Genomic DNA, 10,980 nt, shown 5'->3' with positions numbered 1-10,980 from the left:
GCCACTATATAGAAGCCGGGTGGCCGAGGACACGCCCCGGAACGGCGCGCCGTCTGCGGGGAGGGGGGCGGGGGCGGGCCGGCGCGGACCCGGATCCCCGGGCCCGCGCCTCGCCCTGTGCGGCCTGGCCGAGTGCGGGGGCGCGTAGCGCGCGGCCGTCCGCGCACCTGCTTCGCTCGCTCATGCCCGGCGCCCCCCCCACCCCCCCGGAACCCCTCGGTCCCCGGGAACTCGGCAGCACCACCACCCCGCCGTCCCAGGTGCCTCCGGCCACCCAAGCGCTTCGGCCACCCCGGCATCTCCGGCGCCCCAGGCCACCCCAGCGCCCCCCACCTTGGCCACCCCGTTGCAGCCGCCCTTCTCCCTCTGTGCCCCAGGTTGAGGTCGCTCCGTGGCGAGATGGTGTCAGGGAAACTGGTGAGCACAGCTCTTCACCGTGTGTACTTGGCAAAGCTTTGCAACATTTAATACCTTGGGTCGGGGGATGAATTTGTGAATGAGGATACCCGATTCGCATCGGGGTCTCGGGGAGCCAAGGACTCGGGGTTTTATCATTAGCACCTACCTTCCCCCCACAAATGCGCGTCTGCAGGTGCGCACGTGGTTTTCGTCCTTTCCACGTAACTTCTCAAAGAGGTGAGGGCTCACACTTGCCGTCTGTACGCAAGTACTTGGTTAGCAAAGTGGGCCGGCGGCGAATGGGTCCTTAGCAAGGCTTGTCAGAGATTTGACATGACGCCTGTTCTTGTTTTAGGCATTGTTTTCAAATAGAGCTTACATTCACAACAAAAGAATATAAAAACCAATAAAGCCAGCACTGCTGAAGCGTGATTAATAACCTAAGTCCTTAAAATTGGTGATTTCCACTATCATTTTTTCAGGTCACTTTGTATTCCTGTACTAAGTTTCCTGCGGTGCGATGAAGTGGAGACTTTGGAATTCTCGCTCATCTGTGCAATGTAAACACTTTGCACTGGGCGGGGGGGGGGAAGTCCGAGAGCACAATTGCGCCGGGAGGTCTCGGTGAATCTGGTGGGCCGGCTCCGTGCGGATCTTTTCAACTGTGTCTGCGCGCCCCTTCCCTAGGTGACCAACAGAGGACGCCAGTGGTCCAGGATTGAATTTGGAATTACACTTGCAAGGCTCTTACAAAGGGCGTGTGGATCAGCAGTGGGAAGTGGCGAGACCACCGCGTGAGCGGACTTTCCTGGACGCTGTAGAAAACGGATACTTGTCCTAGGAGGAGGATCGGTGTCTAGGAGGACCCTTTTGCAGTTTGCAGTAGAAACAGCAAATGAGGACCTCCTTGCATTCCCTCCTCCACCCCGGGCAGAGCTCTACGCAGCCGTGGGTGAAGTTAACATGGTCCCTACTCTGTGTGTGTATGTGTGTATATATATATATATATGTGTATATATCACCATACATCGCCTCCTTTTAGTAAATTGGGAAGGCCAATTTACTCATAGCAAATAAATAATAAAATAATAGTACTAACTGAGGCTTTACAAAGGAGAACAGATAAAAGGCAGAGAGGGTCTTGTCTCCCCCGGCCCGCAAAGGCACAGCCCCTCATGTCCCCGTCGCGCCCCACCTCCTTCCCCAGCACTCAGGCTAGATTGCCCTGTTTACTGTGAACTGTGCCATAACCATCGCTGTCTATTCCCTTTCTCCTGTACCACTCCTTGTACCTGTATGTTATCTGCTTTGACAGCCAAGAACAGGGTCTCCAATTTCATTGGAAAATTGAAACAAAACATGTGTTCCTCCTTAATAGCTAACCATGGAGAACTTGACTCTGATATTCCGGCCAGTTTCTGTATCAGAAGATTCTTGGGGTGGCAGGTCCGCCTCTGTTTAGCACAGTGTTATACCCGGGGCTGAGCTGGTCTTTGGTCAGTGTGACATTTTTTATCAGCATTGTCTATTTTATTTTATTTTTGGCTGCCTTGGGTCTTTGTTGCTGCACACGGGCTTTTCTCTGGTTGCGGCGAGTAGCGGGGGCTACTCTTCGTTGCGGTGCGCAGGCTTCTCATTGTGGTGGCTTCTCTTTTTGGGAGCACGGGCTCTAGGTGGGCGGGCTTCAGTAGTTGTGGCACACGGACCCAGCAGTTGTGGCTCACGGGCTCTAGAGTGCAGGCTCAGTAGTCGTGGCGGACGGGCTTAGTTGCTCCGCGGCATGTGGGATCTTCCCGGACCAGGGCTCGAACCCGTGTCTCCTCCATTGGCAGGCGGAGATTCTTAACCACTGCGCCACCGGGGAAGCCCCGGGGAAGCCCTTACCAGCATCATCATCTAAGTAGCGGACAAGGGAAGCCCAGGGAGAATGTCTAAAGTCACAGACCTCGCCGTGCAGTTGGAGAAAAGGTGAGTGTTCTGCGCGGAGTCCCTAGGGGGCGCCTAAGCGTCGGGATGTCCCTGAACAAGCCAGAGACCAAGAAAACTAAAGGTTACACTGTAACTTGCAATAACATTCCACAACAGCGTTTCATAGACTCTCATGACCTTTCTCGTGAAATCTTGCAAAGTAAATCTGGGGCAGTGATGTGGGGAGAATTGTGTTTCAATTTTTAATCATTTTTATTTCACAAAACTGCAGGGAACCACAATCCCCTCCTCCCCTCACCATGGAATGTAGTTGTTGCAGGGAAGACTTGGGGACTTGGACGGGATAAAACTTAATTTTGTGGCATTCTAGTTAATTTTGTCAAACTACCAATTCATCTGGCGTTTGTGGTTATTAACATAAAGTGGTCGGTAGGAAAGATGGCTTTTCCCCTGGTGAAGGTACTTGGCATAAATTGCTGAATAATTGTGAAGTAGCGGACAACCGTTGGCATAACAGACAGGAGACAGGATGGGATATATCCCTTTTCACTAACAAAATTCAGTTGGCCTGATTATGAGGGGTGATTGCTGGGCCAGCCTGCCTATCTTCACCTCATGACAGAAGCCACTCATTTCTTAGAGCAGCTCACAGGCACCTTGTCTCCATATGACGTCCACCTCCCTTGCTTCTCTTCTGCCCTAGCTGGACACACCACCCTATGGTCTCTCTCCCTGCCCCTAGCAGCAAGCCCTCTCTTCTATGTCCCAGAGGTGTGGCTGTCAGGTTTACCTACCACAGTAGACTCTGAAACAGAAATGTCCTAACTCCTAGAGGGGAGTGACGTTATGGACCTAGTTTCAGGGATCGGTGCCACTCTGCCTAAAGCTTTGCCATTTCCCGCTACAGGAGGTGTGGGTGGGGAAAGGGAACTTAATTTCCCCTCCATCAGATGGCCTGCTAGGTAAGTCTCCTGAGTTTGGGGATGCATTAGGACATTACTGCTGAGAAGAACACTAGAAATGACCCTAACCTACAAATGACACCATTAAGAGTTTATCTGTCCGCAAACGGAGCACTTCCATGTGCTGGCCACAGGGTCCCACAGGCTGTCTGGAGAGACTGATGGGGGCCAGACAGTGGTGTGCAGTGTGACCATGAGAAACACAGAAGAGTTGACCAAGTGTGTTTGTGACCCAGGGGAGGGGGCACAGACTCTCCTATGTGGTCGAAAGGAGCTTCAGAGAGGTGAGTTGAGTCTTAAGGAGGGATATGAGCTTGCAAGGACCGCAGCTCTGTGTGCCTGGAGGGATGAGGGAGGCCTTGGAATGGACAGCATGGGTGTTGGCACGTGTCTTTCAGAGGAGGTAGAATTCTGAGAGGGAAGCTTGATAAAGTGGATTGGGAAAGTGGCACCAGTGGCATTAGAGCCGGGGACTTCAGAGTTAGTGCCATCCTGCTTGGTCTGACAATTTGGAGATGGATGAAGGGCTTCCAGAGAAAGGGCTTGGGCACGTTGTAAGCAGAAGACAAGCCTTCTGGGCTCCCACCCAGTGAAAGGCAGGTTTCTGTTCAGCACAATGATTCCCTGTCCACAGCCTTTGCTCTCACAATAGCATTGCTGTCCCCATGGGCCCTGGCACCCATGCCTGTGTAGTCATTTACAGGGCGAGGGCTGTTCCTCTGTTCTGGTCGTTCACAGGGGGGCAATTCCTGAGTCTGTCTCAGATCCAGCTTTTGTTCAAGGCTGGAACTTCGGGAACTAAGAGGGAGATTGGGACCTTGATCACAGGAGACCTGAGTGTTTGCCCACCCTTGCTAGCTTCTGACCGGAGCAGGTTCTGAACCTTGATTCCAAGACCAGGAAAGAGCACTGCTGTGTATCTCATGGCATCCATGGAAGGATTAGCTCTTGGACACAGTAATACCAGTACATGGGAAGTCGAAATTTATTCCTGTATTTACAGAGCCACCTGAACAAACCTTAAATTAGAGGATTTATTCTCAAATGGATTCCAAACCAAAGCCCCCCCAGCGCCCCCCCCGCCCCCCACCACCCGCTCCAGATTCCTGACTCATTAGTTCAAATGTTAACATGTTTCTTGGCGATGGTATGCAGTGGTCAAACTGGCCATGGGCATAATATGGTCTTTCCCTGGCCAATAGGGAGCAAGGAAGATTTGGGGGGCATTTTCCATTCAGCTGGTTTGCCTCTGGCACTGACACCAATCCTGTCACTTCCCAACCAGTGATCTCCTTTCTGTTACTCTAGTTTGCATTTTCTAGAATTTTATATGAATGGAATCATACAGTATGGACTCTTTTTCATCTGGTTTCTGTTACTCAGCATAATTATTTTGAGATTTATCCCTGTTGATGCAGGGAAGAATAAAGAGTTCACTTCTTTTGTTGTTGAGTTGAATCCCATTGTATACATACAACCCTGGTTTTTAAAATATATTAACTTGTATATTTGAGTTGTTTTCATTTTTTGGCCATTAAACATAAAACTTCTGTGAACATTCATGTACAAATATTTGTATGGGTGCAAGTTTTCAGTTCTCCTGGATAAATACTAGTAGTGGAATATCTGGATTATATGATATATAATCATATATATATAATACATATAAAATATCATATATGCCCAGACATTTATATATATTCATATATAGAATATGTATACACATATATGTGTGTGTATATATATATATAGATAGATAGATATACTTGATGTTTTATGAAATTGACAAATTGTCAAACTGTTTTCCAGAACGTTTGTATCATTTTACATTCCCACCAGCAGTATATGAGAGTTCCAGTTGCCAACACTTGGGATGGGCAGTCTTTTTAATTTTAGGCATTCTATTATTTAAGTAGTGGTATCTCATTTTGGTTTTAATTTGCATTGCCTTAATGACTACAGAAGCTGAGCATTTGTCTTGTGCTAATCTGTCATCTGTGTATCTTCTCTCTTCTGAAGTGTCTGTTCAAATTTTTGCCCACTTAAAAAATTGGGCTGTTTGTTTTCTTATTGAGTTTTGAGGTTTCTTTATACATTTTGGATACAAGTCCTTCTTTACTGGATATGATATTTGCTGGATATATTATCTCCCAATCTATGGCTGGTCATTTAAATTTTTAACAAGATATTATGAAGAGTGAAAATTTAAATTTTGATGAAGTTCAGTTTATCCTTTTTTTCTTTTATAAATTATGCTTTTAGTGTTATGTTTAAGAAATCTTTGCCCAACCCAAAGTCTCACACCAAGGGTTTATCTTGTTTTCTTCTAAAAGTTTTATAATTTTACCTCTTACATTTAGGCCTATGGTCCATTTTGAGTTAATTTTCAAATTTGGTGTGAGGTATGGATTGAAGTTATATGGATATCCTATTTCCAGCATCATTTTCTGAAGACTATCCTCCACCGAACTGCTTTTATGCCTTTGTTGAAAATCAGTTGTCTATATATGTGTGGGTATATTTTTGGATTCTCTATGCTCTTCCACTGATCTGTTTATTATGCCATCTCTATTTATTTATCTTTCTGCCAGTATCACACTGTTCTCATTACTGTGGTTCTATAATAATCTTAAAATCAGATAGTGCTAGTTCTTCAAATTTATTCTTTTTTTTAAAAAAAAATTGTTTTGGCTCTTTTAAGTCTTAGAATTTTCACATGAATTTTAGAACCAAATTTTCAATATAGATAGATGTATCTATATATATCTAGATATCTGTATCTATATCTAGATATATCTACCAGCATTTTGGCTAGGATTTCTCTGATTCTAGAGATCAATTTGGGAAGAATTGACCTCAATAATACTGGGTCTTCAGACTCATGAACACAGTATATATATCCATTTATTTTTCAGCGTATAAGTCATGCATGTGTTTTGTCATACATATTTCTAAGTATTTCTGGATGCAATTGTAAATGGTATATATATATATATATATATATATTTTTTTTTTTTTTTTTTTTTTTTTTTTTTTTTTCCTTTTTCTTTTTCTGGTACGCAGGCTTCTCACTGTTGTGGCCTCTCCTATTGCAGAGCACAGGCTCCGGACGCGCAGGCTCAGTGGCCATGTCTCACGGGCCCAGCTGCTCCACGGCATGTGGGATCTTCCCGGACCGGGGCACGAACCCGTGTCCCCTGCATCGGCAGGCAGACTCTCAACCACTGCGCCACCAGGGAAGCCCATAAATGGTATATTTTTAAGATTTAAATTTCTAAGTTTTTATCACTAGTATACAATTGATTTGGGTATATTGATTTTGTATCCTGCAAATGTGCAAAACTCATTTATTAGTTCTAGTAGTTCTTTTTTTTTCAGTTCTAGTAGTTCTATTATGTCATCTGTGAATAAAGAAGTTTTATGTTGTTTTCCAATCTGGTTGCCTTTTATTTCTTTCTCTTGCCTTGTAACACTGACTGGCACTTCTAGTATGATGCTTGGAATGGTAAAAGAGGACATCCTTGTTATGTTTCTGATCTTGGGGGAAAAGCATTCGGACTTTTATAATCAAGTATGATATAAGCTGTCGGTTTTGCATGGGTGACAATGATCAGGATGACAAAGTTCCTCTCTTTTCCTATTTTGCATAGAGAGCATTTTATTAGGAATGGATGTTGACTTTCGTTCAATGCCTTTACTGCATCTATGGAAATGATCATATAGCTTTTCTTTCTTAGCTTATTAATGTGGTGAGTTACATAGAATTATTTTCAAATGTTAAACCAGCCTTGCATTCTTGGGATAGCACACACCACCCCAATCTCTTCCCTTAGCCCCTTGGTCTTATTCTTTTATATATTGCTGAACTTGGTTTGCTAAAATATTTTTTCAGAATTTTTGAATCTGTTCATGGGAGATATTAATCTGTAGTTCTTTTTCCTTGTAATATCTTATTTCTGGGGGAGTTTGTATAGAGTCTTTGATATTACTTCTTCTTTATATAGTTGGTAGAATTGATCAGTGAAACCATCTGGTCCTGAAGTTCTCTTTATAGGAAGGTTTTGATTTGTTTTGTTTTGATTTTCTCTCTGCAGGCCCCGAGTGTGGAGCATCAAACAACAGAGGATTATTCTCAGGTCCTCAAACCTAGTGGAATTTGCCCTGCTGGGTTTTGGACTTGGGACCCATGACCCTTTTATTCCTTCCAATTTCTCCCTTTTGAAATGGGAATGCCTATCCTATGCCTGCCCCACCACTGCATTTTGGAAGCAGATAACATGTTTTCTAGTTTAAAAGGTCTACACATGGAGAGGAATTTTGCCCCAGGATGGGTCATACCCTCAGTATCACCCATCTGGGCCCTTTAGGCAAGTAGATTATGGGATGTGGAACTTTTTGAGTTGATCATATTTAGATGACATTTTGGGATAATTCTGGAATGGAAGATTTTAAGATGAGGTGAATGTATTTTGTATGCAGGACAGATGTCAATTTTTGGAGGGCAGAGGGCAAAATATACTGAATTAAATAGTGTTACCTTGAAATTCATGTACACATGGAATATGAACTTATTTTTAAACATCTTTGCAGATGTAATTAGTTAAGATGAGCTCATATAGGATGAGAGTAGGTCCTAAATCCAGTGTTAGGTGTCCATGTAAGAGGATCTCGACATAGGCACAGACAGAGGGGAGAACGCCTTGTGAAGAGAGGCAGAAATTGGGGAGATCTAGCTATAAGCCAAGGAACGCCTAAGATTGCCTGCACCACCATACGCTAGGGGAGGTGAGGAATGATTCCACCTAATGTCTTAGAGGAAGCCTGGCCCTGCTGGCACCTTCCTTTCAGACTTCTGGCCTCCAGAACACGGAGGTAATAAACTTCTGTCATTTTAAGCCACCCCATTTGTGGTAATTTGTTAGGCAGCCTAAAGAAAGGAATATATTTTGTACTTGAAACAATGAGATTGGATGAAATTACCAAAGCAGTGAGTGAGGTCATGAGAAACTAAAAAGGAAAAAAAAAAGCCTGAGTTATCAGCGAGGAAAGGAGAAAAACCAACACAGGTGGGAGGAGAAAGGGGGAAATAGAGATCACAAGCATGGGAAGGGGAATGGCTTGGGAAAATGGTAGCATTAAGGACCCACTGGAATGTCATGAATTTAAAATAAGACTAATTAGCATGACCGTGTCCTGTTCTCCAGCTCTATTCAGCAACAGGTGCAAAGAGCTGTCAGACAGTTGGACTTAACAGGGAGTGGTTTCCCCAAGAGGGTGAGCTGAGGGGAGATGGACCAGGAATTGAGACAGGCGGGCTATGAGTGGCCACAGACTTTAAGTTCAAAAATCAGTTCTCCGTTCAGTTTGATCAGCTTTTGCTTCGTGTATTTTGAGGCTCTGAGTCCGGCATATATATTTTGGAATCCTGTGAATTGACGCTTTATCGTCACGCAATGTTCCTCCTCACCTTGTTAACATTCTTTCCTCTGAAGTCTGCTTATTTGATGCTAGACACTCCAGTTTCTTTTGATTATTGTCTGCATGCTATACCTTTTCCTATTCTTTTATTTTTTTAATTGGCCCACTTAAGAATTAGACAGTTCTTCTTTTAGAAGAAGTTGAGAATTAGACAATGAAGTCGTTCTTTTTTAAAAAGCGTGGGTACATCTGTTTTTTAAGGACTAATCCCAGATACTTAATTCATTCAAGTAGTTTTCTATCCTCAGCAATCAAACTTTTAAAATAGTTACAGTGTTCAGCGAAAGAGTTGTCAATGCTGTACGAAGGGTAAACTATCACTAGTATTTGTGTCCATTTTATAAGATGCAATTTGTGAAGAGTTTTATAAAAGTTCACCTATGTATATACAGGTAATTTGCCTCAAAGAATGTCTTAGAAACACAGTATAAACATTTATACTATAGACAGAGTTCACTGTCTCCACTGGGGCTGTCCACAGAATCAACAGGTTTTCTTGAAAGCAGGTACAAAGTGACGTCAGCACAAGATCTGCTGGGATGACTGCCCCATAAAAAGGAACAAGCGTGGTTATCTGTGGCTTTTAACCTTGAGCCGCAGTTAGGCTGCGGATCCCCACCCTGGCGATCTAGAGTCAGCAGGTGGAGATGGCAACTTCTCCAAACATTGTATAGACACTGGTTTCCGGGCTCTGATGGAGACTTCGGAGGCCATCAGAAGTCCATGGGCTCAGATCCGGGGCAGGATGAACCTTGACATCCCACTTTCCCCCATCAGTGACCGGCCACAGGTCTCAAAGTCTGTGTGCAAACATCTGGACGACCACCCGGCTACTTGACAAACCTCCCGTGGTTGTCTTCCTGACCTGTTTATGGCTTCCTCCTTGTGAAGGAAAATCCTTAGAGAACATTTCTGTTCTCTTTTATGCAATGTGTTACATTCTCTGGCTTTTAATTTCTTTTCTTTATCTTTTGTTTTCCACAGTTTGATTATGAAGTGTTCGCCTATGATTTCACTGGAGTTTATCCTCTTTAAGTTTTCTCACTTTCTGAATCTGTAAATTTGCATTATTCATCAATTTGGGGAAGTTTTCAGCTATTCTTTTTCAAATTCTGTTTTCTCTGCTGATCTTTTCTTATCATCTTCCATGTTACTTTGAGATTGTTGTGTACCTCTCTGGTGCTCTGGTCATAACACATTTGTTTTGGATCTTTTTTTCTCTCTGTTGTTTAGACTGGATAATTTCTATTAATCTATTTTAAAGTTCATTAACTCTTTTCTTCATGATCTCCATTTTGTTACTGAGCTGATCCAGTGAATTTTTATTTCACATATTACATTTTTTTCTTCTAAAATTTTCATTGAGTTATTTTTTACACTTCCTTTTTCTGTTGAGCACTTTTCTTTCACTTGGAGGTTGTTTTCTTTGGCCTCATGGAGCATGGTTTTAGTGGCTACTTTACGTTTTTGATCATTTCTACGTCTGGGTTGTCTGGAGGTTGGCCTTTGTCGACTGTCTTTTCTCTGGAGAATTATTCATACTCTCCCAGCTTTTCTGCTGTGTGTTCCATGCAAGAAATGTATGTCCTTTAGACCCTAGGTGCAGGGTCCTCTTATAATCTTATGGGGAATGTTGATGCTGTTGTTTGTTTGTTTATTTATTTTTTAGCAGTATATCACCTTGGTTAGGCCCAACCACAAGTTCTGTTTCACTCTCTGTGGCCAGTGGTTCTAACCTCAGTTCTGCTTTAAAGATTTGTGATGCTGCTTTGGGTCTGCCTCAGGCCTGAATTATACAGGGGTTATTCTGTGATGTGGGCTCTGGTCTAAATCTCAGTTCAGTTCTCAGAGCATTTGGGATGCTGCTTTGGGTACCTCCCATTCACGTGCCCCTTGGGGATGGAGGACCCACTTCCAGGATGGCTTAGTGACATGGCTGTTGGCAAGAGGGTTCAGTTCCTCGCCACGTGGGTCATCAAGCTGCTCGTTCATAACATGCAGTTGGCTTCCCCAGATCATGTCATCTGAGGCAGAAGGCAGCCGGGACAGGAGCCACAATCCCCTTTAATGACCTGCTCCTCAAGTCACAAACTGTCACTTCTTTATTCATTAGAAGCAAGTCACCAAGACCAGCCCATACTCAGGGGAGGGGAATCAGGCTCCGTCTCCTAAAGAGGGAATACCAATCAATTAATTATTGAGGGAAGAATAT

The 10,980-nt window shown here is 43.9% G+C and overlaps 1 long non-coding RNA gene across 3 annotated transcripts; it reads left to right on the top strand.

Annotated features, from left to right (window-relative positions):
* The first annotated feature begins 56 nt into the window (after positions 1-56).
* LOC141279500 (uncharacterized) lies at positions 57-9,396 on the top strand. 3 transcript variants are annotated; one of them, XR_012333835.1, is made up of 6 exons: positions 57-417; positions 882-959; positions 1,087-1,351; positions 2,232-2,367; positions 6,354-6,541; positions 7,385-9,396. It is a non-coding gene; the product is annotated as an uncharacterized lncRNA (long non-coding RNA). The 3 variants fall into 3 exon arrangements; XR_012333834.1 differs by having other exon boundaries at positions 1,087-2,367; positions 6,386-6,541; XR_012333836.1 differs by lacking the exon at positions 882-959 and having other exon boundaries at positions 1,087-2,367.
* Positions 9,397-10,980: the final 1,584 nt, after the last annotated feature.

The sequence above is a fragment of the Tursiops truncatus genome, chromosome 9 (genome assembly GCF_011762595.2).
Source record: "Tursiops truncatus isolate mTurTru1 chromosome 9, mTurTru1.mat.Y, whole genome shotgun sequence".
In the NCBI taxonomy this organism is placed as follows: domain Eukaryota; kingdom Metazoa; phylum Chordata; class Mammalia; order Artiodactyla; family Delphinidae; genus Tursiops; species Tursiops truncatus.
The sequence above is the reverse complement of the archived record's forward strand: the minus strand, read 5'-3'. Positions and strand labels throughout refer to the sequence as shown.